General features: G+C 43.4%; 1 protein-coding gene across 3 annotated transcripts in view; it reads right to left on the minus strand.

Annotated features, from left to right (window-relative positions):
* The window catches only part of dlgap4b (discs, large homolog-associated protein 4b), a 100,504-nt gene extending 79,078 nt beyond the window's left edge, over positions 1-21,426 (minus strand). For all 3 annotated transcript variants that reach the window (XM_079582143.1, XM_079582142.1, XM_079582144.1), the window contains exon 1: positions 21,377-21,426. The gene's annotated coding sequence lies outside the window, so the exon portion shown is untranslated. The remainder of the gene's footprint in view (positions 1-21,376) is intronic.
* Between the last annotated feature and the right edge of the window lie 2,934 nt (positions 21,427-24,360).

Here is a 24,360-nt window from a genome sequence, read left to right on the forward strand (position 1 = left end):
CGTTCTCTGATTGGCCCCAAATCAAAGCGAAGATTTCGGCCGTGGTCCCCGGACTGCTGAGGCGCGCACAGCAGTTCGGGTATTTGCATGTAATTGTGGCAAAATACACAGCCATCGTTTTTCATGCTCTCCATACAACAGCCACATCTCCTCCTGCTCATGTGCCTCCGAGAGCCAGCCCGAGCGTCTGGTCTTCCCCCTCACGCAGAGCCTCCGTCTGCCGCTCACAGGAGGACAGACTGCTTTGGCATGACCTTTCCCTGTACTGTAGCACACGTCTGACGCGCACGGGGGCCAGGAGAGGGCGCTGCTCACCGGAAAACACTGGAGCTGCAGCTGCTGACTCATGGTTCCAGGCAGAGCTGAGTGAGAGGAGGGGATCTGCTCAGGTTTACTGTCAGGGATGCAATAACAGAAGTTTGTTTTTTACGTAACAAAAAAGCTGCACACATTTCTGAACTCTTGTTTCTCCCTATGTGTTACCTGTTACACAACATACAGTTTTTAAAAAGGTATTTTTAGTGACAAACATCTCAAAAGGGCCCACCTGGTTAAGAAAATAAAGGTCGGATTAATTAATGGTCCTGTTTGGGAGCGAGGGACAGACAAAGAGGAGAGAGGGAAGGTGTGAGTTCAGACAAAGTGAAAATGAAAGCAATCTACAGCAGAGAAACTGTGAAAGCAATCAGACGTGTAAAGAGGAGACAAGAGGCTCCGAGGACAAGAGAGCGAGGAGGGGGAGGGCTGACAGTATGGTAATAGCGAGGAAGAGCAGCAACATGCTATCCGCACTTTTCGCTTTCAGCTGATGAGAAACACAGCACGCATCTCTCCAAAGTTTACAGTGGGCTTGTGTCGGCTGCTTTCTCTGTTAGGATTCTGATTCTGACTCGACAACAGAGTGACTGCAGTGAAGTGATCTGAAGCACTCGCTGTAATACATTTGCACACTGACAGCGCAGCATTGTTAGGCTCCTGCAGCTTGTCCGTGGTGCTTCAGAATTGGTTGCAAATTTGTTGTGGCAATTGCAACAAAAAAAAAAAGAAACATCAGAAAAATAACCACGCTGGATCTATGAAATAGTTTAGAATTTTTAGTCTCAGAAAAGGAGATCCACCTTGAAAGGTCAATGGTTTAATGTGTCATGTCATTTTGACATCTTCTTTTTTAACCCTTTCTGCACCACATATGGCTCCAGTTATGGTCCCGGTATTTGGACGCAAAGGGACACAAGGGGGCGCCCTTCCAACCTTCTCAGTGTAAATGTGAATCAACTTTCTTCAGAGTTAGACTTTAGGTCAGACACCATGAGTGACAGTAACATGACGCTAAATACAGTGAACTCTTTGTTTCCAGTAAAAAGGCTGAGGCTTCATTGCTCTTCAGTCACAGACTGAGAAGTGAAGAAGGAAGTCATGGAAATTCTACTTTAGACAGAATTTCAGACTTAAATCACACATTTGATGCTTATAAAGGTTGAAGAAATATCCATAATGTCTGAAGTAGAGTCATGTGTGAGTCATGGTGGGTCATGGCACCATGACAGATGTGGACAGGACTGTGGTAGATCTACTTTTACTTTGGAGAAAATAGTTACTATAGTAACTGTGTTGAAGAAATGAACCGCATGAGCTTCTTCTGTAACATCTGTCCACATCAGTCCTGCTGCACCACGACTCAGAGGAACTGGGTCAAACATGACCTACAGCAGAAACAACTGACAAGGGTTTGTTTTTGTTGAATCAGAGTCATTAATAATCATTAATAATGAACTTTAATCACATAAATTCAGGATTTTCACACTTATTACTAAGGGATAATCGAAAATCAATCTTTTATTGTTACATCCAGCAGAAGTGTAATGTTCGAAAGCAGAAACTCCATGACTTCCTTCTTCTCAGTCTGTGACTGAAGAGCAATGAGGCCTCAGGCTTTTTACTGGAAACAAGGAGCTGTTTTCAAACATGACCATATATGGCTGATTCCAGAGATGCCGTCTGTATCTATGTTGCTACAATTGTTGATTTTGTTCTACTAAAACTAGGCTTTTGCCATAGTTATTTGTTTTGATATAGCATGTTATTTGCATAGATAGAATCAAATGCAAATATACCAAACATTATATAACAAAAAATAAAATAAAGAATCTATTATTATTTGACCCACTTTCACGTTTTCATTTTGGTCCTCGGAGACAAACAGTTCGGGCACCCATGCCTTAAATATATTGTAAAGCAGAGTTTTCCGTGAGGTGTCCAGTGTGATGTGGTGCAGGAGCACATGTGGGTCAGGGCGGTGGTTTCCTGTGAACATTCACACTCATTTACAGCTTCACACGTCACCACTATCAGCACACGCTCCAGACTGCAGCGCGGCTAAAGTCAAAGACCAGCAAAACGCTTCCTACGACTGCGCCACACGGGCTGTTCTTTGTTTGGCATCTTCCCTCATGTCCCGGACACGTCTGTTCTGTCACACCCAAGACATGTTCCTCTGTGCTGCTCTGGCTGCAGATTAAAGCCACATTGCAGAACAGGTATAATATTCGAGCCGCCTGGAGCTTGTTCTTACACTGCGTTCCAAATTATTATGCAAATGACATTTTTCTAAGATTTTCTAAATTGTCAACTCAAATGAGAGTCAGCATGATTTTCAAGTCTTTAACTGGTGGAGGATCATTTAAATGTGGTGGAAAAAATCTCCCAGTGAAAACAGTATTTTTTTCAAAAATAAATATAGTAAAAACCTCAAAATCCACTGTTCCAAATTATTATGCAACTCATCGTTTCAATACATTTTAAAGCTTGTAATTAACTGAAAATGGTCATTTGTTGTATTTGTAGCATTAGGAGGTCATACTTACTGAAATCAAAAGCTATTTCAATCAAAAAAAATCTTAACAGGTCAAGTTATATTTTACCATAGGAGCCTTTGTGTGAGAGCAGCTTAAAAACTCTTAAATCCATTAAACTTGTGAGTTTTTGGACAGTTTCTGCTTGGATTTCTTTGCAGGATGTTAGAATAGCCTCCCAGAGCTGCTGTTTGGATGAAAACTGCCTCCCACACTCATAGAAGTTTTTTTTGTTGAGGCTCCAAAGGTTCTCAATAGGGTTGAGGTCGGGGAGGAGGGGGTCCACATCATGAGTTTCTCTCCTTTTATGCCCATAGCAGCCAGTGATGCAGAGGTTTTCTTTACAGTATGACATGGTGCGTTGTCATGCATGAAGAGGATTTTGTTTGGGAAAACACAGCTCTTCTTTTTGTACCATAGAAGAAAGTGGTCAGTCAGAAACTCCACATATTTTTCAAAGGTCATTTTCACACCTTTACGGAGCCTAAAAGGGCCTTAAACGGCCCCAAGACACGATACCATCCATGAGTTTCATTATTATTGGTTTTTTTTTACCTTTTTGACACAAAAATCCAATTTGCATAATAATTTGGAACGCAGTGTAAGAACAAGCTCCAGGCGGCTCGAATCCAAAAAGCCGAGAGACTTTGCTTCACCCTGGGTCTGCCGGAAGTGCGTGTTCTTCTTCACGGTGAAACAGAGGAGCATGAGACGTTCTCACCTCGTCCCGGTTTCTCTAAATAGACTGAGATAAATGACCCGCCCAGAGAAACCCAGCCTCAAGGACCAGAGTGGACGACATGGAGAGACAGCGGTAGACATGGACTACGGTGAGGTATGTAAGACCAACTAAAGGTTTTTTTTAGCATCAGTTGTAAAGCAAACGTCACTGTAGTCATCGACAAAACACAACGTCAAGGTGAAAATGTCTCTCCCAAACCAAACCAACAAAAACTATGACACCACGCAAAAAGCATTTAACTAGATCAGTATAAACATCTCAATTTGAGCATAATAATCCAAATTTTAGTTGTTTTGACTAGTTAAGAAGTTCTTGGGCATTTGTCCTAGATTATTTCACTTGTTCTGAGATGTTTCTGACTCGTTTCGATACATTTCGTCCTTATTTCAGGTCATTTTCTTGGCCAATGGGGTAAGAAAATTGGTCTTATCTCATTGGTGCCTTTACTTTCTTATTTCAAGCGAGATTTACCCTAGAACTGGTCTGAAATGTCCTCAAACAAGCAAAGTAAACTTGGTCCGATCAGGAAAAGTGTCTAAATGAGTGAAAACCGCTCAAAACAAGAAACATTTCCTCAATTCAAGTCATTTAAGCCAATGCTTGATATTTACTTTTTGTAGTGAACCGCCAATAAATACTTTAAAAATGAACAATGCTAACCAGGAAGCTAACATCAGCTTCATGCTACATATGCTAATACTAGCTTCAGTGCCGTTTTTTTTTTGCTTCTACTGGACAATCTGCCGTGAAAAAACATCCTTATGGACCCGAGTTTGACTTGACTTTACTGATGTGTGATAAATGTGTTGATAGTCAATCAGGAAATGGTCAAAAAGATTGAAAACTGTTTAGCAATGACCTCATTTTCCAAGAAATTTCGATTGATTGCTAGTTTGAATCCAATTTAAAGGATCTATATCATGCTATTTTAGCCATTCCAAAGTTAAGTATAGGCATGTATATGATATATTGTACCTCTACCATTATGGAGCACTCATTTTTGTGATAAATATAAGTGTTTTCTGGAGGTATTTTTCAAACCCGGAAGACAAAACGCTTCGATTCAGTTAACTCCGCCCCCTCTCTCCGCACATACTTTACCGTAATATAAATAAACAGCAATAAGTGAAGATACTTCACGATGCAGTTATAAGGAGTCGACATCTGCAACACAGCTTCATAAATGGCTAACACACATGCTAATATGCTAACACACAAGCTAACCCGCGTTTGGACTGACTCACCCTCTGCTCCATTGCTGTTTACATTATGGGACTCGCGTTGGTTATAAAAGTTAATCCACTTTGATTCAGGCGAAGGTTCACCAAACATCCATCAGTGACAGTCACAGAAAAACAACCAGAATAAGTTATAACGAGCTCCATCTTCAGCTGCAGCGCAAACATGACGTCTGTTCAGACGCTCAGGGGTGTTTGTTTTGGCCACAGCTGACCTGGAAGCACCTCGGGCACATCCTTTTTTTTTTCTCTTTGCATCTCTCTTACGACAGAAATAATGAAAACGCTGTTTTACAAATTAAAATCAGGCCGTAAGCATAGAATTAAGACATTACATTACAGACGTCGAGCACTTCCGTTCCGCTGTGACGACACAACTGAACACTCGTTTTCCTGCAGAGGGAGGAGCAGCTGCTCAGAGAGCAGGATTCAGGAGGATTACTGAGAGCTGCGTGAATTAAGCCACAAACCACTCTGGGGGTGTTTTTGATAAGGAAATAGTATAACAACATGGCTAAAAGCTCTAAAAAGTCGATTTTGCATGATATAGGACCTTTAATGCTTTTTAATGACAATCAAGACCTTGATTTTGTCACAATTCATTAATGACTGCCCCTGTACAAAGGACGGTCTCCCCACAGGTAAACTGATCTCCTTCTGGGCGGTCACTTGGAAACTTGAAAATGGGTTTTCTCCTTTAAAAAAAAAAACATTTTCCTCGTGGAGACATTTTAATAATACTATGAGGGAACACGCCATTCCTTGTTTGAAAGCCATGGACCTCCAGAGTGTACTGTAGGCCCCGACAAAAGTGCTGCTGAGGTACCGCTATGCCATCAGAAGCCAAGTGCTGTGAAATAAATGGAAAGGCCTCCAGCTCTAGTGGCGTCTGACGTGTTCGCTAACTTCTCTTCAGAGTTACGACGAGGGAACATTGCTTTTTGAATCAATTCTCAGCTCTAAATGAAAGTGCCACACCGGATCTCACATAATCACAGGCTAAAAACAGGACTGAAACAAGTGTTCGGCGCACTCGACGGGACTGAGGAGAGAGCGAGAGAGAGAGCTGTTAATGAGACTGTTTATCAGGACAAGACGGAGGGAGATCGCCGCCGTTTTACAATAGAGAAGAGGGAGGAAGAGCGAGGCAGACAGAGAGGGGAGTGTGTGCAGCTGTGGCCTTGTCTCAGCTCAATTCAGCGCAATTCTAACACGAGCTGACAGAGGACCGGCTCAGGCTGACCAGCACACACACACAAGCAGCATTTTAAACCATGTTATAACGTTCCTTAGTAATCCTCGGACGAAGCTGTTAAATGTGTCTTGTCACTTCCTGGATACACTCGCTCCATTGTTCAAACCCTAAACTGTCCTCCACATTGTTAAAGCCCATAATCCGACATCATGTTGGTTCTGAGCCGCTCTGCTCAGAGTCTGTTCGCGCTGAAGTGAATCTGCTTGTGAAGGCTCTCCAGGAAAGATTCATCATCGTTGAAAGTAGAAAGCGTCGGCTGGAATCCAGTCGACAATTTAAAGGAACAGGCCACCGTTGTTCCATACCGTGATATGTTCTTGCCTGAGCTTAGACGAGTTGATACGTACCTGTCTGGTCTTTGTGCGTGCACTCAATCATGCGAAACGACCAAAGATGTTGGTAGCATTCGGCCTCTCTCAGTATATTCCTATGGCTCCAAACGGGGGTGAAGTTGGAAGCGACCGAGCTCTTCCACGGACACGCACGAAAACCAGACAGGTACGTATCAACTCGGCTAAGCTCATAAGGACAGTATTAAACTTGAGCTTTTTGGTTTCTTTTTTACGCGTTTCGACGGACAAGGAACTACTTCCGTCTTCGTCAGAGGCGTCTCCCGACATGCATGATGCATCTCTTATTGGGATGTTGTTCTTCCCAGGTACCCAACCATAGTAAACAAAATTGAAAAATTGGAGACAAGCATACCGGACCTCTGGGAGGCGTTTGGAGAGCAGTATCCCATTGGAAAAAGAATCAAGGAAGCGATTGACATTCATTTAGAAAAGGCATATGAAAAGGAATTTGGCAAAACTAAACGACGACGAATGAAGAAAATTGAAGATAGCTTTGTTTTGTTTCTACCTAGTGTCTTTCAAAAAGAAACCAAAAAACTAAAGTTTATTACTCAAGAAGACATAATGAATGTAATAAAAGAATAATGACAGTATGGAAGAACTGTGTGCCCTAAGCCACGCAAAAGGACCAAAGATGTTGTTAGCATTTGGCCTCTCCCAGTATATTCCTATAGCTCCAAACGGGGTGAAGTTAGAAGCGACCAAGCTCTTCCCAACAGTGGCCTGTTCCTTTAAGCTTCATGACCACGTTGTTATTCAACACTTAAATGATTTGTTTTATATAATGTATTCCTACAGTCAAAGTTTCAAACTATGAAAGGTCAAGCAGCCAAAACAGTGTTATTAGGGCACACTCACACTTGGCATCTGAGCCGTGCCATTCTCTCGCTCATTTGAGGAAAGGTCTGGATGGAACCTGTTCGTTTTCATCGAGACTGCCTGGAGGCTCGCCTTATCTCCAGGAGACGTCTCGGAGACATCCAGTGGCAACTCGAGTCTCCAACTAGTCTCCAGGCCCTTTAAAGAAACAGGCCACCGTTTTTACATACTGAGATATGTTCTTACCTTAGCTTTGACGAGTTCTTTAGGACCTGTCTGATCTTCACCCGTGCCTTCAGTCACGTAAACACAGCGCAGACGGCGTTAGCATTTAGCCTCTCCCTCTCTCCTCTATAGCTCCAAAACAGGTCAAGATAGAAGCTACCAAGCTCTTCCACGTTTTCCCTATTTAAATATGGTTACGTGAAGTGTTCCACTACAAAGTATAATTACACAAAATTAAACAATGTGGATTTTCTAAGCGGATAAAAGGGGGAACTATATTGTAAGGCGTAATAATACCAGGAGTAGTTAAGCATTCGTACAGTAAAGTGAAGATTACTGCGCAGATTTCGAACTACTCCTGGTATTATTACGCCTTACAATATAGTTCCCCCTTTTATCCGCTTAGAAAATCCACATTGTTTAATTTTTTCTTGACCAGTTTTGGAGCTATAGAGGAGAGAGGGAGAGGCTAAATGCTAACGCCGTCTGCGCTGTGTTTACGTGACTGAAGGCACGGGTGAAGATCAGACAGGTCCTAAAGAACTCGTCAAAGCTAAGGTAAGAACATATCTCAGTATGTGAAAACGGTGGCCTGTTCCTTTAACAAACGTATTGGACCAGTAAGCCACTCCTCATTCGCAGAAGGAGATGATCGAGAACAAATTTTCAAAAGTAAAACAATCGTGCTCCCTCCAAGCATAAAAATAATTCTGATAAAATGAAATATGATGAAGTTCTTTCAGCTGAATAAACCATGTCTAAAGCTGTGGCCTCTCGTCCTCGGGCGTCCCGGACTAACTGGGTCATCTCTCCGCTCTTTGACCCTCGGGTGATACGAGCAAAGTGGACAGTGATGCTCTCTATCTCTGCGGCGACGGGAGGGAGGGAGGAGGGGTTGCCACGGCAACAGATGGGAAAACAGCAGGACGCAGGCCGGTCCGAGGGTCTATGTAAGTGGGTCTAGACCCCGCTGAGGTCTGACATTTCAGGAAGAGGACAGGGCTGCTCCCAGTGGGCCAAGGAAAACGGACGGCCACAAAGAGCGGGGCTTTGGCTCCACACCGGATTCACAAGGAATAAACCAGGACTAAGCCGGGAATAAACCGGGACTAAACCGGGAATAAACCGGGACTAAACCGGGAATAAACCGGGACTAAACCGGGAATAAACCGGGACTAAACCGGGAATAAACCGGGACTAAACCAGGAATAAACCGGGACTAAACCGGGAATAAACCGGGACTAAACCGGGAATAAACCGGGAATAAACCGGTGTAACGATTTCAAACTACCCCCTATTCACCTTACCCCCGGTACTTTGAAATCGATTTCAAATTACCCCCAGGGGTAACCTGAAACTGATTTCAAGCTACCCCCCCTGATTTCAGATTACCCCCGCCGCAATATGTATTGTTTGTTTGGCACGGCTGTGTTAAATAGAAAATGCCCGGATGTTAATTGCTAATAATAGCAACAACTCTCGTAACTTTTCATCTGGTAAGGTTAGCTTTAGTTCGTAAACTCCACTATCCTTAAGGTTAGGGCTAAGGTAAGGTTAGCTTTAGTTCGTAAACTCCACTATCCTTAAGGTTAGGGCTAAGGTAAGGTTAGCTTTAGTTCGTAAACTCCACTATCCTTAAGGTTAGGGCTAAGGTAAGGTTAGCTTTAGTTCGTAAACTCCACCATCCTTAAGGTTAGGGCTAAGGTAAGGTTAGCTTTAGTTCGTAAACTCCACTATCCTTAAGTTTAGGGCTAAGGTAAGGTTAGCTTTAGTTCGTAAACTCCACTATCCTTAAGGTTTGGACTAAGGTAAGGTTAGCTTTAGTTCGTAAACTCCACTATCCTTAAGTTTAGGGCTAAGGTAAGGTTAGCTTTAGTTCGTAAACTCCACTATCCTTAAGGTTAGGGCTAAGATAAGGTTAGCTTTAGTTCGTAAACTCCACAATCCTTAAGGTTAGGGCTAAGGTAAGGTTAGCTTTAGTTCGTAAACTCCACTATCCTTAAGGTTAGGGCTAAGATAAGGTTAGCTTTAGTTCGTAAACTCCACTATCCTTAAGGTTAGGGCTAAGGTAAGGTTAGCTTTAGTTCGTAAACTCCACTATCCTTAAGGTTAGGGCTAAGGTAATGTTAGCTTTAGTTCGTAAACTCCACTATCCTTAAGGTTAGGGCTAAGGTAAGGTTAGCTTTAGTTCGTAAACGCCACTATCCTTAAGGTTAGGGCTAAGGTAAGGTTAGCTTTAGTTCGTAAACTCCACTATCCTTAAGGTTAGGGCTAAGGTAATGTTAGCTTTAGTTCGTAAACTCCACTATCCTTAAGGTTAGGGCTAAGGTAAGGTTAGCTTTAGTTCGTAAACTCCACTATCCTTAAGGTTAGGGCTAAGGTAAGGTTAGCTTTAGTTCGTAAACTCCACTATCCTTAAGGTTAGGGCTAAGGTAATGTTAGCTTTAGTTCGTAAACTCCACTATCCTTAAGGTTAGGGCTAAGGTAATGTTAGCTTTAGTTCGTAAACTCCACTATCCTTAAGTTTAGGGCTAAGGTAAGGTTAGCTTTAGTTCGTAAACTCCACTATCCTTAAGTTTAGGGCTAAGATAAGGTTAGCTTTAGTTCGTAAACTCCACTATCCTTAAGTTTAGGGCTAAGGTAAGGTTAGCTTTAGTTCGTAAACTCCACTATCCTTAAGGTTAGGGCTAAGGTAAGGTTAGCTTTAGTTCGTAAACTCCACTATCCTTAAGGTTACGGCTCCAACCGCGGTTCCTGTAAGGTATCTTATGGATGAAGAAAGCAGTTGAGAGGGGGGTAATCTGAAATCAGGGGGGGTAGCTTGAAATCGCGTTCATCTTACCCCCGGGGGTAACTTGAAACTGATTTCAAATTACCGGAGGGTAGCCTGAAATGGGGGGTAGTTTAAAACCTTTACACCGGGACTAAAGTGGGAGGCAGGGATTCAATTCTGGTTAAGGGGAGACAGTGCAGGGATAACTGTGTTTTAAAGCTTTTACCTGAAAACAAATGCCAAAACTAAATTCCAAACACCAATTCTAATTTGCCAGAGACCACATGTTCCAGTCGTGGATTTCACAATATTTTGATGGTTTGGCCAGATGGATTTTTCAATATCCAATTACCTACCGTTTCAAAATGATATCTCAAATTCATGACATTCTTTCTGGATTCACCGCAGTGTCTCGCCACATTTATTTGGTTTAGCCCAAATTGAACCTGGTGTTGCCCTTGCCTAGTCCCTGGTCTGGAGCGCAGCAGGACGTCGTCATGATTTCAGTTCAGCTTCCATCCCCACAATCCCACACACAAACTGGTCCACGATAGACCACAGGAGGTACGTGTCAGCAGCAGCACATCTGAAACCATTGAGCTGCCCCGCCCCCCCACAAGGTTGTGTGCTGAGTCCCCTCTTGTTTACTCACCCATGACTGGTGACTGCACAGCTCAAACCTCGCCATCAGGTGACCATAGAGGGCCAAGCACCAGGTTCACGGGTGTTCACATCACAGAGAACCTATCCTGGTCCACAGACACTACATCAACGGTCAAGAGAGTCAGTCTCTTCGGTGTAACGCTTTCAGGGAGGAGACTGCCTGGTCCAGCTGACTGAAGAACAAGTACAACCACCAGGCTGTCAGGAAGCTAAACCCGCTGACCCTGAACCTTCACTATTGGCTATTTTTCTTGCATATTGACAATTTTCTTATGTCTTACGATTTGACCAGGTTGAGATCTGGTGTTCTGCAAGATAACTAACCTAGCTTTACTGAACTTAGACATTCAGACATTCACACTGGGGGACAAGTATCTGTGTTGTTTTGATACAAAGACGACACAGTGTTGAAATAGTTATAACGTAAATCAGTTCTGTGCTCTCATTGCACTCCAGGAGTTTTGTTGTAACTCATGTAAAGTCTGCACTGGATGACGTTGTTTTGACCCTGTTCCGCTTTAGGCTGGTGTTCTAAATATACCCCCCCTTCTCCCGGTGGGTCTGTCCCTCTGAGAGCACCCCATCCCTCTCTCTCCCCTTCCCCAAATGACAGTCCTCGTTGCAGTGAGCAGCCATCAGGGTCAGAGAAGGGGACAGTCGTGCGTTTGTATATTGTGGTAAACGATCTGACTGCATCTGTGACGGATGTAGTAGTAGTAGTAGTAGTAGTAGCATTGAGAGGAGGACAAGTCTTCGGGTCAAGTGAGACGTTTAGAGCGATGTCTATCCCTGTGTCTTCCTCATGGGACCTTTGGGATCGTACGGGCACCTCGCATCAAGAAGTGCTCCCTTTTCCTTCACAAAACCCCCAAACTCTAGAGAAATGCATGCTCTATGTGTAAAATCGTGCAATTCAAAGAGCCTATAATATCTGTTGTATTAATATTATAACATCTCTCTGCTCTGGGCCGGTTTGTTTCCCCTCTTCAGGTCGGTGGGGAGTCCAAGTGGAGGAGTTCAAGTATCTCGGGGTCTTGTTCACGAGTGAGGGATGGATGGAGCGTGAGATCGATGTGACTATGTCTGTGAAAGGCGCTATATAAATAAAGATCTTCTTCTTCTTCTACTGGGAGGAGGCCTCGTGGAAGACCCAGGACACGCGGGTGGGACTATGTCTCCGAGCTGACCCGGTGTCGCCTCAGGGTCCCCCCAGAACAGCCGGAGGAGGTGTGTGTGGATCGGGAAGTCTGGGCATCTCTGCTGAGACTGCTGCCGATACGTTGCGTAAATGAGGAAACCGAAATCATAGGCTTCAGAAACATACATTTACAGCTGGAGCATAATCTTCTCACTACACTACAGGCAAAACTAAATTTTTTCAGTTTTCAGGTTTTGGGCCAAATTGGTCTCTGAACATATGAGCTTTCACCCGGAAACAGAAAATATGACTAATCTTCACAATAACATGTTTAAATATTGCGCTGATTCAATGTTCCCCCATAGACTTATATGGGAGAACACAATTTCAAGGGCCTTTTTCTCAAAACACATTTTTCTGTCATTGTGGCGACACTATGTCCACGTCAGTCGGACCTAAAGACTTCACATTTTCCAGCCTTGGATTGAACAATATTTGGAAGATTTTTTCAGAGGGATTTTTTATTATTTAATCCCTAGCCCCATTTATTGAGTTTTGAATGTCAAAAAATAAGGCGAAAATTACATTTTTACAAATATTTCCACTAAAAAACAGCTTATTTTAAAACTAAACAAGAAATCCAAAATCCCCTCTGAAAAAGTCTTGGTAACTCATTCATAAATAAAATGAAATCATCAATTTGAATGTAGCTCTATCCATTATTCAGATTTCGTCGCCGAAATGATGGGAAATTTGGGGCATTTTTAGGCATAAAACACCTTGTTCTTGTATGAAAAGATAAAATGACAGAAAACTTGCCATGTATTTTTTTCTCACATTTATGCCAGTGATCTACAGCAAAAGCTTCACATTGATATCTGTAAATATACATTTTTTCCCCATTCACCTGCAGTGTCTCGCCTTAAATATATTCAAGTTTAACATAAGAAAATAAATAAGCTGGAACATATATAGACAAAGGGGTCGCTAAAATAAGTTACTGTTTGTGGATTTTGTGAAAGAAAAGAGACCATTTCACTCTCGCATTATGCAAATCGACTGAACACCAGAGTGTACTCGCTCCTCTCCTCGCGCAAAGTCAGAACTTCCGCCGCTACGTCTGCGTCTTGGGCTAAAAATAAGTTTAGCCACTGACCAGTGGTAAGTGGCGTACGTGGGAGTTTCAGTCAGGGCCTTCTGTAGCAGTCTGGGCTCACTCACCACAACAACACGTCAGAAAACAGCGTTCTTTTACGCGGTATTTGTACGCCAAACTGAGGCAGCGGTGCCCTCAAACCAAACCATCAGAAACACATCAAAACGTGGAAACCTGCTGTTCTGTGAGAGGTTTTGTTGACAGAGTGAGACAACCAGAGCTTAACTCAAACGCAAAATCCAAAGTAATAAGATAAGATAAGATAAGATAAGATAAGATAAGATAATCCTTTATTGATCTCACAAAGGAGAAATTCACTTGTTACAGTCGGCGTTCAAGAAGATCACTCAGAGTTAAAGCAGTACTAAGTAACTCTTCCCTCTAGAGGACATAAGCGCAACTGCAGGTGTAGTAGCAAGTTACGATTTTTTAACTTATTAAATGTCTTGAAGAGTAAATACTACACTGACAGGAAAGGCGAAGGGACAGAGGGATATTGTACATCCAATTATACAATGGAATTTTTTTTTTTCACCCAAACTTGGCTGTAAATACTGTTTAAAGTGACGCTAGCCCACAGTTAGCTTTGCCCGTTAGCCTGTTAGCTTCTTCTTCGTGATTCTACTAGTGTGTATTGCTTGCTCCGGTCAAGTTGCAAACATGGTTTTCTGTCCAGAGACACCAGGGGGGGATGAAAGACCCTCCAATCATCCCATAAACACTTGTATTACCCCCAGAGGGACTACAGAAAGGATTTATTAGGTAAACACGTTACTTAGTACTGCTTTAATAAAGTGCAGCTGATACAGAGATTATTGCATGTTACTTTACAGTCTTATTGTACAGTCTGACAGCAGTGGGGATGAAGGCTGTCATCCCCAATGAGACACCCTCCTGCACTGAGGGTGTCTCAGTCTGCCACTGAGAGAGCTGCTCAGCTCTTCCACAGTCCCGTGCAGTGGGTGGGAGGTGTTGTCCATGATGGAGGTGAGCTTGGCTAACACCCTCCTGTCCCGCACCTCCTCCACAGATAATAATAAAGAGATACTTGATGCTTCGATGGGTTTTCCCTTGTCAAGTGCAGCTAACGTTGGGAACCCTTGTCCTGTCCGGGGGAGGAAGGGGTGATTAATACATCCCCTTAGTTTTGCCTCCTTCTGACATTTCACAAGAGAGAGCATATACAGTATTAGAGCAATCCGGATACCAATCTCAGACCCAATCTTACGCTCACCCTGATACATACATTCACAGCCACAACCATCCCCTCTGTCCAAGACTCTCGAACGCCCTACAGTCCGCTCTGCATGGACCATTATCGAGCGCGGGACTTTCTTTGCCGTGTGAGCCCCGAGCGCTAACCACTACAAGAGTCCCTCTCAAGCACAGACTGTGTTGCTCAGCCGCAGACCTGCCCTTTGTTTTATGAAGTGCGCTCGCTTTTGACAGAAGAGCACATTCATCGTCGCGTCACGCCGCTTGAGAACAGATCGCTATATTCGCCGCGTGGATTTATGCCGCGCCGTAAAAACGTGTCAAGCGTCTCAGAGGAGTTCACGGCGGGCCATTATTCCTGTCTGCCTCGGTCACACTCCTGTTGGTGAGTTATGGTTGAAGCACGGCTGCCCCACCAGAAAGACGAGGGCTTTGCATATAGGCTAACAGAAACAAAATGTTAACCTATAAAAAATATATATATATATACATTGTAGCACCCTAGGACAGACTGACCATTTACCACGTGGCTATAATATGTTGTTTATATCCTGATCTCTTATTACGTAGGTGCGCTCTGCTGGTCGCGGGCCGGATCTGGGCCTTGTGTTTGACACATGTGGCCAAGAGGCTTTAACAGGGACACTGCAGAAACCTGGGCTGTCCATCCATCCATTTTCTTCCGCTTTATCCGGGGCCGGGTCGCGGGGGCAGCAGTCTCAGCAGAGATGCCCAAACTTCCCGATCCACACACACCTCCTCCAGCTGTTCTGGGGGGACCCCGAGGCGACACCAGGCCAGCTCGGAGACATAGTCCCACCAGCGTGTCCTGGGCCTTCCACGAGGCCTTGTCCCACTAGGACATGCCTGGAACACCTCCCAAGGGAGACGATCAGGAGGCATCCGGAACAGATGCCCGAGCCACCTCAGCTGCTCCTTTCGACGTGAAGGAGCAGCGACTCTACTCCAAGCTCCTCCCGGGTAACTGAGCTCCTCACCCGATCTCGAAGGGTGCACCCAGCCACCCTGCGAAGGAAACTCATTTCGGCCGCTTGTATTCGCGATCTCTGGGCTGTTGTAAATCTTGGGTTCAACGCTCAATAAATCAGACGAGAATTAGATATTTTTTAAAAGAGAAATACTTTTGAAAAATCTTCAAAACCTCATAAAATTAGGATCGTAGAAGAATAAGTCTTTTTTTACTGACGTTGAAACCAAGATGTTAAGGGAGAAAGTAGCCAACTAGCTCAAAATCTCAACAATGACCACTGGCGAAAAGTCCGTGTTTTCACCAGTCACCGAGTTCTAAAGCGGGAAAATATTTGCCCTGTATCAGCATGAATGTTATACTGTGAGGCTGCACAATTCATCGGCCTGAAACAAATATTGCAGCAATATTTAGGACAGTAACCGAACGTCAGCATTGTTCACTCATATCGTGTATCCCTTATCTCTATCTGTGCTTTCAAAGGCGCAGCAAAAGTGTTGATTTTGTGAGCGGGTCAGTTTAAACCAAATCAATAGTCAACTTGCACCTGTAAATGGCCTTCTTTAAAGGTGGCATGTGGTGCAAAATGGACTCTTCTGAACTGCAGAGCTGGTTGTGGTGGTTGACAACACAGTGGTGTTGTTGTGCACTTCAACAATACCACCACAAATTTGGCAGAAAATTCCATTTGGTCGTTCTAATCATGACAGTAAATGAAATCCCTGTCATATGTCTCATGGAGTTACCATAGCGATGACCCCATTTACTCTAATGGAAAAAGGCTATAATTGCACAAATTTACCAAATGACAAAGGCAAATGGAAACATTGTTTTTCTCATTGCTTATACCATAAGGTTTTCAAAAATATATAGTGTTCATACTGTCCACGAAAATACCAAAACAGTGAAAATCTAGCAGTGAACCGGACTCATGTTGGACAGAGGAAACACACACAGTTTGAAGACACTGCTGCTCCAGAGCCTGCAGCGAGATGGTTCCATTTGGGTGATGTGAAGTGCATTGAGAGGCTAGAAGCTCCAGTAACTGCTTCTCATAGCATGAATACACTAAATCTATGTGCCGCAACAGTGCAGGTTAATGAACATGCATGGATACATACATGTGCATGTGTCAGAAACAGGGCAGTGCTTTATTCACCCTCATATGTTTTCTTCATGTTTTACATTCACACCGACTAATTGTGCATTTGTTTTTTGTTGGACATTATTGCGTTTTGGTGACGACTATAGTGACGTTTAAGCAAACGTCACTATAGTGCTTTTGTACTAAGCGGCTCGCCTCTACTAAAACATGACTATAACTTAACTGGGAGTGGGGACGTCTCCAGCTCGTTTCCATGGAGATGTCGACTAAAGTCAGTAGAATTGAGAGTTAAACGGGTTTGGCCCTCATCCAGATCCATTTTTTGATTATTCACTGCAAAAATAGGATTTTCTGTGTCGAGCTGGTCACTGAGGGCATGTTTTGTGTTGATGACAACAGTACAGTCCAAAATGTTGCGCAGTGTACCTTTAATATAGAAGGTGCGGGTAACCTTTTCGGTTACCCACCTTGTCTGTGATGAATTTGCAGTACATACTGTACCTTTTGTTTTATGTTTTTGTAACCGAATAAACATTCATTCATTCATTCATTCACAGTGGGGAAAAAAAGTATTTGGCCAAAATCCAATAGAATGTCTATGTGAAACTGACCAAATACTTTTTTTCCCCACTGTACATGACCTGAGGTGGCAGTAGTGAGCATAAAATGGTTAACTTGCGTCTAGCGACTTTAAAGTGTTAATGACTCCCATACACATGTGTGTAACAGATGATGCCAAACTGTCAGAAAAAGCAACTACGTCTGCTTTAAGTTGTGCACACCGTCCCGGGCTGGTGTAAGAGGCACACAGTACATCACAATGAGCAGTGACAGAGTTATCTCCTCCGCACAGAATCCCATACCCGCTCTTATCCTGCAGAAATGGTGCTATCGGAGTGTGCTGACATGTGGGTACTGCGGAGGGGGGCGCGGGGCTGAGCGGAGGTGCGGGTATCTCCGCGGGTCAGTGATAGGGGGATTAGCATCATGTTCACAGAGAGAGGATGAGATGAGAGGGGAGCGGTACAGTACAGGAATCTCAATGTGTTAAGAAGGTTACACACATGGAGAGCTTAGGGTGATACTGACACGGGCACGTCCAAAGTACGGCCCGGGTGCCAAACACGGCCGGTGCAACCATTTCTATCTAAAACGAGGAGTTTATCTTAAAGGAACTGGACACCGTTTTTTCCATACTGAGTTATGTTCTTATCTGAGCTTAGACGAGTTGGTCTTTGAGTTTGTTTGTTTGTTTGTTCGTTTGTTTGTTTGTTTTTGTGGTTTATTTGAGCATTTAACATTTTCTCTTCCTCCAGAGTTTCACAATCGTACAGTTAATGGAAGCTCAAAGGGAGTCGACTGAAGCAAAAGCTTAGAAGTGCCGACCCCTTGTTCATGTACATTACATTTGCAATTCATGATGCTACAGTTATACATGACTTTTACATTTACATTAAATAAACAAAGTACAATCCTTTCTGAGTATTCTATATCAGTGTCAGAACTCAAATATAAACCTATAAAAAAGACCAGACAGGTACGCATCAACTCGTCTAAGCTCAGGCCAGAACATATCTCAGTATGTTAAAATGGTTGCCTGTTTCTTTAAGATACCAATGCCGTAATTTGGGGGTGTTCAATGAAATCACCAAAATTATGGCAAAAATACAAATATGCTGCTAGTACATCATAGGAGATATATTAGTTGCAAAAAGGGGATTTTGGATCTTGTTTAGTTTATGAATAAGCCATTTATAAGTGAAACAATCTGCAAACATTCAGATTTCGCCTCATTTTCTGGGTACAAAGCTCAATAAATCAGGCAGGAATTAGATATTTAAAAAAAACCTCTGAAAAACTATCAAAGTATTGTCAAGTCCAAGACTGTAAAGTTTGGAGTCTGTAGGAGCTCCTAAAAGAGATGTGGAGGGAACTACCTCTGCGGAGAACTGGACAAATGCTGAGACCAAGTGAAAGCGAATTAATTAAACATTTATGAACGACCGGAATATGTATTTTCCTCCAGGGAGCAGGTTGAAGCAGCTGGACGTTTTATCTCTCCTGCACAGTCAAGGCCAAGTCACGGAGCTAGACCAGATACGGTCTGAGGCTGCTTGACTGTATTTATAAACACATTCAAGGACTATGCAAATCCCTGCACACGCATCCTCTCCCTAACCACGCCCCTATCCTTCTGCATCTGCACTCATGACCTTTTCTGCGTCCGAAACGAGCAGATTGGTAAGAGCTCTTACGCCAAACCGGATGTGCGTCAGCGTCCGCCATGACAAGAAGCTTCCGAATTGGTCTGTCAGTTAGGAAGTAGTTAGGAAAAGGAGCCTTGATGCTAACTATCATAGCCACTTTAGCATAGGGACCTCTGGTGCTAACTATCATAGCCACTTTAGCATAGGGACCTCTGATGCTAACTATCATGGCCACTTTAGCATAGGGACCTCTGATGCTAACTATCATGGCCACTTTAGCATAGGGACCTCTGATGCTAACTATCATAGCCACTTTAGCATAGGGACCTCTGATGCTAACTATCACAGCCACTTTAGCATAGGGACCTCTGATGCTAACTATCGCAGCCACTTTAGCATTGGGACCTCTGATGCTAACTATCATGGCCACTTTAGCATAGGGACCTCTGATGCTAACTATCATAGCCACTTTAGCATAGGGACCTCTGATGCTAACTATCATAGCCACTTTAGCATAGGGACCTCTGATGCTAACTATCATAGCCACTTTAGCATAGGGACCTCTGATGCTAACTATCATGGCCACTTTAGCATAGGGACCTCTGATGCTAACTATCATAGCCACTTTAGCATAGGGACCTCTGATGCTAACTATCATGGCCACTTTAGCATAGGGACCTCTGGTGCTAACTATCATAGCCACTTTAGCATAGGGACCTCTGATGCTAACTATCATGGCCACTTTAGCATAGGGACCTCTGATGCTAACTATCATGGCCACTTTAGCATAGGGACCTCTGATGCTAACTATCATAGCCACTTTAGCATAGGGACCTCTGATGCTAACTATCACAGCCACTTTAGCATAGGGACCTCTGATGCTAACTATCGCAGCCACTTTAGCATTGGGACCTCTGATGCTAACTATCATGGCCACTTTAGCATAGGGACCTCTGATGCTAACTATCATAGCCACTTTAGCATAGGGACCTCTGATGCTAACTATCATAGCCACTTTAGCATAGGGACCTCTGATGCTAACTATCATAGCCACTTTAGCATAGGGACCTCTGATGCTAACTATCATGGCCACTTTAGCATAGGGACCTCTGATGCTAACTATCATAGCCACTTTAGCATAGGGACCTCTGATGCTAACTATCATGGCCACTTTAGCATAGGGACCTCTGATGCTAACTATCATAGCCACTTTAGCATGGGGACCTCTGATGCTAACTATCATGGCCACTTTAGCATAGGGACCTCTGATGCTAACTATCATAGCCACTTTAGCATAGGGACCTCTGATGCTAACTATCATAGCCACTTTAGCATAGGGACCTCTGATGCTAACTATCATGGCCACTTTAGCATAGGGACCTCTGATGCTAACTATCATAGCCACTTTAGCATGGGGACCTCTGATGCTAACTATCATGGCCACTTTAGCATAGGGACCTCTGATGCTAACTATCATAGCCACTTTAGCATAGGGACCTCTGATGCTAACTATCATAGCCACTTTAGCATAGGGACCTCTGATGCTAACTATCATGGCCACTTTAGCATAGGGACCTCTGATGCTAACTATCATGGCCACTTTAGCATAGGGACCTCTGATGCTAACTATCATGGCCACTTTAGCATAGGGACCTCTGAGGCTAACTGTCATGGCCACTTTAGCATAGGGACCTCTGATGCTAACTATCATGGCCACTTTAGCATAGGGACCTCTGATGCTAACTATATAAACTTGATAAAAGTGATAAATCCATGTTGTCGTCCCCACAGCTCAGTCACATGTCAGTGTTAAAGAGGAAACTCACTAAACGGATTAAATGCTTTTGTTTTCACTTAGTAGAAACTTAAGCCACATGGATCATTTGCTGCTGTAGCTTTAAGAAACAGCTGTTGAAATAAAATAACACTAAAGGGAAATGTATGGCTCATTTGGATTTATTTTTCTCCTTAAATGTCTTTGTTTGGACACTATGTTGTTGTTGGACACTAGTCGACGAAATGAACACTGCTAATACGTCAATCAAATGAAACCATAAATTTCAATCTGGCTCAATCCATCATTTACATTTCGTTATTTTTATATAAAAACAAAAAATGACAGAAAAAATGCAATACATTTTTTCTCATGTTTATACCAGTAATGTTCAGCAAAAGTTTCAAATTGATGTCTCTACATTCCCCCCCCCCTATTCACCTGCAGTGTCTCGCCTTAAAAGCAGTTGCGTCCAATTTGCTTTGAAACCTCCATTTTTCCATCACTCTTCTGTGTGGTTATTCTAAATGGATGCGTTTGTTAAACAGCACTTTATCTGACTCGCTGCTGCCTGACGCTCACACACACCCAGGCCACCCTTTTGGTGACACGTGTTTGTGCGAGCCAGTGCGGCGTGTGCAGGCGGTCTAAATGCAAATGCAAAATCTGCTGAAACTTCCTGCTCCTCATGCATTAAAGATGGCGCTGGAAGCTTCCCCACTCCAGACGACGAGCAACTCACTCCAGCAGGAAATAAACCGAGCGGCCAGTCCGGCTCAGGATTACCACTGCGGCGAGCGGCGGCAGCTCGGGCGGCTCGACTCATATTTCATGAAGGTTTTTTCAAAATCGTAAAGCGAAGTCAGGACTTACATTTGCGGCTCATTCCTCCAAATCCGCGAGCTCACGGGGGTCAAGGCTCTGAAAGAGACAACAGACAAAATGCTGTGAGTTTTCAGCTCCAACATTTCGCCTCGCGAGGGAAAACAGAAGAACGAGACAGAAATGCAAACATCGGGGGCGTTGTTGAGATAGAAGACACATAGAAGATGCGAAAACAGTGCAAAGAAGAGAGAGGCGGAGCTGAGCAGGGCCTTGAGTGCCCCCTGGAGACAGTCGTGGGAATAGCACATGACAGGACAGTGAAAAGAAGCTTCCACTTTTAGCTTTTGAACCGGCCTGGTGGTGGATTATAAGCTCTGTAAATGTGGAAAACAAATCCATCGATTACGACATTTGGGAAATACATATCAGAGTGCTTCAGCAGCAGAAGAAGAAACTACCAGTGTGAACAGGATTACTCAGAACTGCGTGAATGACACGACATGCGACTGCAGGTTATTGATGAGGGAGCGTTATAACGTGGTGTGAAGAGAGACGCTGCAGGTGAAGAGGGAAAAGAAGAACAATTTGCTGAACATCACTGACATAGTGTAACTATGACAGGAATATATAAAAGTTACAGCTTTCCTCAAACACAGAAGTTTGTTGATTATGAGTTTTTTACTGACATTGGAAGGGACGATGCTGCCAAAGCGACACGCTGTTGTTTGGGCGAGCTCCATCGAAGTTTTTTCTCTTTAGTTTGGTTTAGTTTATTAGTTTATTTTTTTTTTAGTCCGGACATTGAGGCCGCGCTGTTTTGGGGATTTAGCTGTTGACTACCAACAATCCAGACCGTTTTTCATGATATTTGTAGCACCACAGTGTATTCTATGTTATGCTATGACTCATTTGGAAGGTGTGACTCTAAGCCAGGGGTCACCAATCTTATTTCAGCTGAGGGCTACTTTAAGAGCATTAAGTTGTTCGAGGGCTACCAGTTAAACGTACACTGTTCACTTATAGGATATTGACCCCATATTTTGTTAAAATAGCTTTATTTTAAACTCATACCGAGTCACAAGAACCGAAATAACTGTAATTTTAAGAATTAGATTCAAGAAAATTAAGTGTTTTATACTTTACAAAAAGTCCCAAGGGCTACTGGACATGCCCCAAAGGGCCCCTGGGTGCCCACGGGCACCACGTTGGTGACCCCTGCTCTAAGCTCTCCGTAGGTGAAAACAATTTAATTCTTAAATTTTTCTAGATTTGGAGATATCTAGTGTTTTATGCAACACTCTACTTTCTGATTTAACACCTCTCTCCTCTGGCAGTAATGTTATGGGAAGGGGCAAATGCCTAAATATATGTGTTTCAAGTCAATTTTCAACGACAACATTGTTGAAACACCGCAGATCGATTACTTTATATAACATCCTGGTTCTCGGATTGAAGACTTAAAGGAATAGGCCACCGTTTTTACATACTGACGTATGTTCTTAGCTTTGACGAGTTCTTTAGGACCTGTCTGATCTTCACCCGTGCCTTCAGTCACGTAAACACAGCGCAGACGGCGTTAGCATTTAGCCTCTCCCCCTCTCCTCTATAGCTCCAAAACAGGTCAAGATAGAAGCTACCAAGCTCTTCCACGTTTTCCCTATTTAAATATGGTTACGTGACGTGTTCCACTACAAAGTATAATTACACAAAATTAAACAATGTGGATTTTCTAAGCGGATAAAAGGGGGAACTATATTGTAAGGCGTAATAATACCAGGAGTAGTTTGGCATCCGCGCAGTAAAGTGAAGATTACTGCGCGGATTTCGAAACTAGAGAGAGAGGGAGAGGCTAAATGCTAAAGCCGTCTGCGCTGTGTTTACGTGACTGAAGACCAGACAGGTCCTAAAGAACACGTCAAACAAAGCTAAGGTAAGAACATATCTCAGTATGTAAAAACGGTGGCTTATTCCTTTAAGCTACAAAGATTTTTCTCTGAGGGGATTTTTGGATCTTGTTTAGTTTCTGAATGAGCTATTTGTAAGTAAAAAGATCTATACAAATTCCAATTCGACCTTGTTTTTTGGGGTTCAAAGCTCAATAAATCAAGTAAGTAAAATCTCTCTGAAAAAAAACCTTTCAAAATAAGACTGGAAGGTTTTGAAGGCTCCAACAAAGGAAATGACCATGTTTGGATTACAGCTATGAAGGACCGCCTTAACTGAGATGTTAAGTGAAAGGAAAACAGCTAAAGATCTCCACATTGACCACTGTTGGAAAAAGTGGTTTCTGTAATTGTGATGTGTGATTGTCATGACGTACATGGTGTAAAATGTCTATTATGGGGAAGGCCGAGGCCGGTTAATCAGATTACCGGGCCAGGGCGTCGGTGCACTGAGTGGATATTCACTTTCCGTATCAGAACCTGCAGATCTGAAGATTGACAAAGGGAGGATGTGATTTGAACACGTCTCCGTCAGACTCACTCCCACTCAGTTTACACACACAGACCCGACAGCTGCGAGCGAGCGCACACAAACACGCAAAAACCGGGACTCCAGCAGCTTCTCCACGCACTAAACAGTCAGGTGGAACCAGAGGACTGCTCTGACTGACTGCTGCTGCCAGGGAAGGGAGGCCTACCTGTATCCAGTCACCGAAAGCACTGCATAAAGGAAATTAGCAAACACTTACCCTCTCACATGGACACGCCCATCACATGTTTGGGGTAACCCTAACTTCGTCATCCTTCGGGGGTGTATAGGCTATGCACGCGAGCGTCACGTGACTCCCGAGTGGATTCTAAGCAGTGGTTTGCGTGTCCTGTGTATAAATTGACGACCCGTATAAATAAAGTATACATTTTAGACGTTTCATTTTTGTGGTGGTGTTTTTTGATGCTAGCCGTTAGCGCCGGGATAAAAAGTCCTACCTCAAAAAGCACAGACGTTTCCTGCAGTGAAGAATTTACATCCAACGTAATTAGGGATGTCCCGATCAGGTTTTTTTGACCCCGAGTCCGAGTCATTTGATT

This window comes from Gobius niger (genome assembly GCF_951799975.1).
Source record: "Gobius niger genome assembly, chromosome: 24".
Classification (NCBI taxonomy): domain Eukaryota; kingdom Metazoa; phylum Chordata; class Actinopteri; order Gobiiformes; family Gobiidae; genus Gobius; species Gobius niger.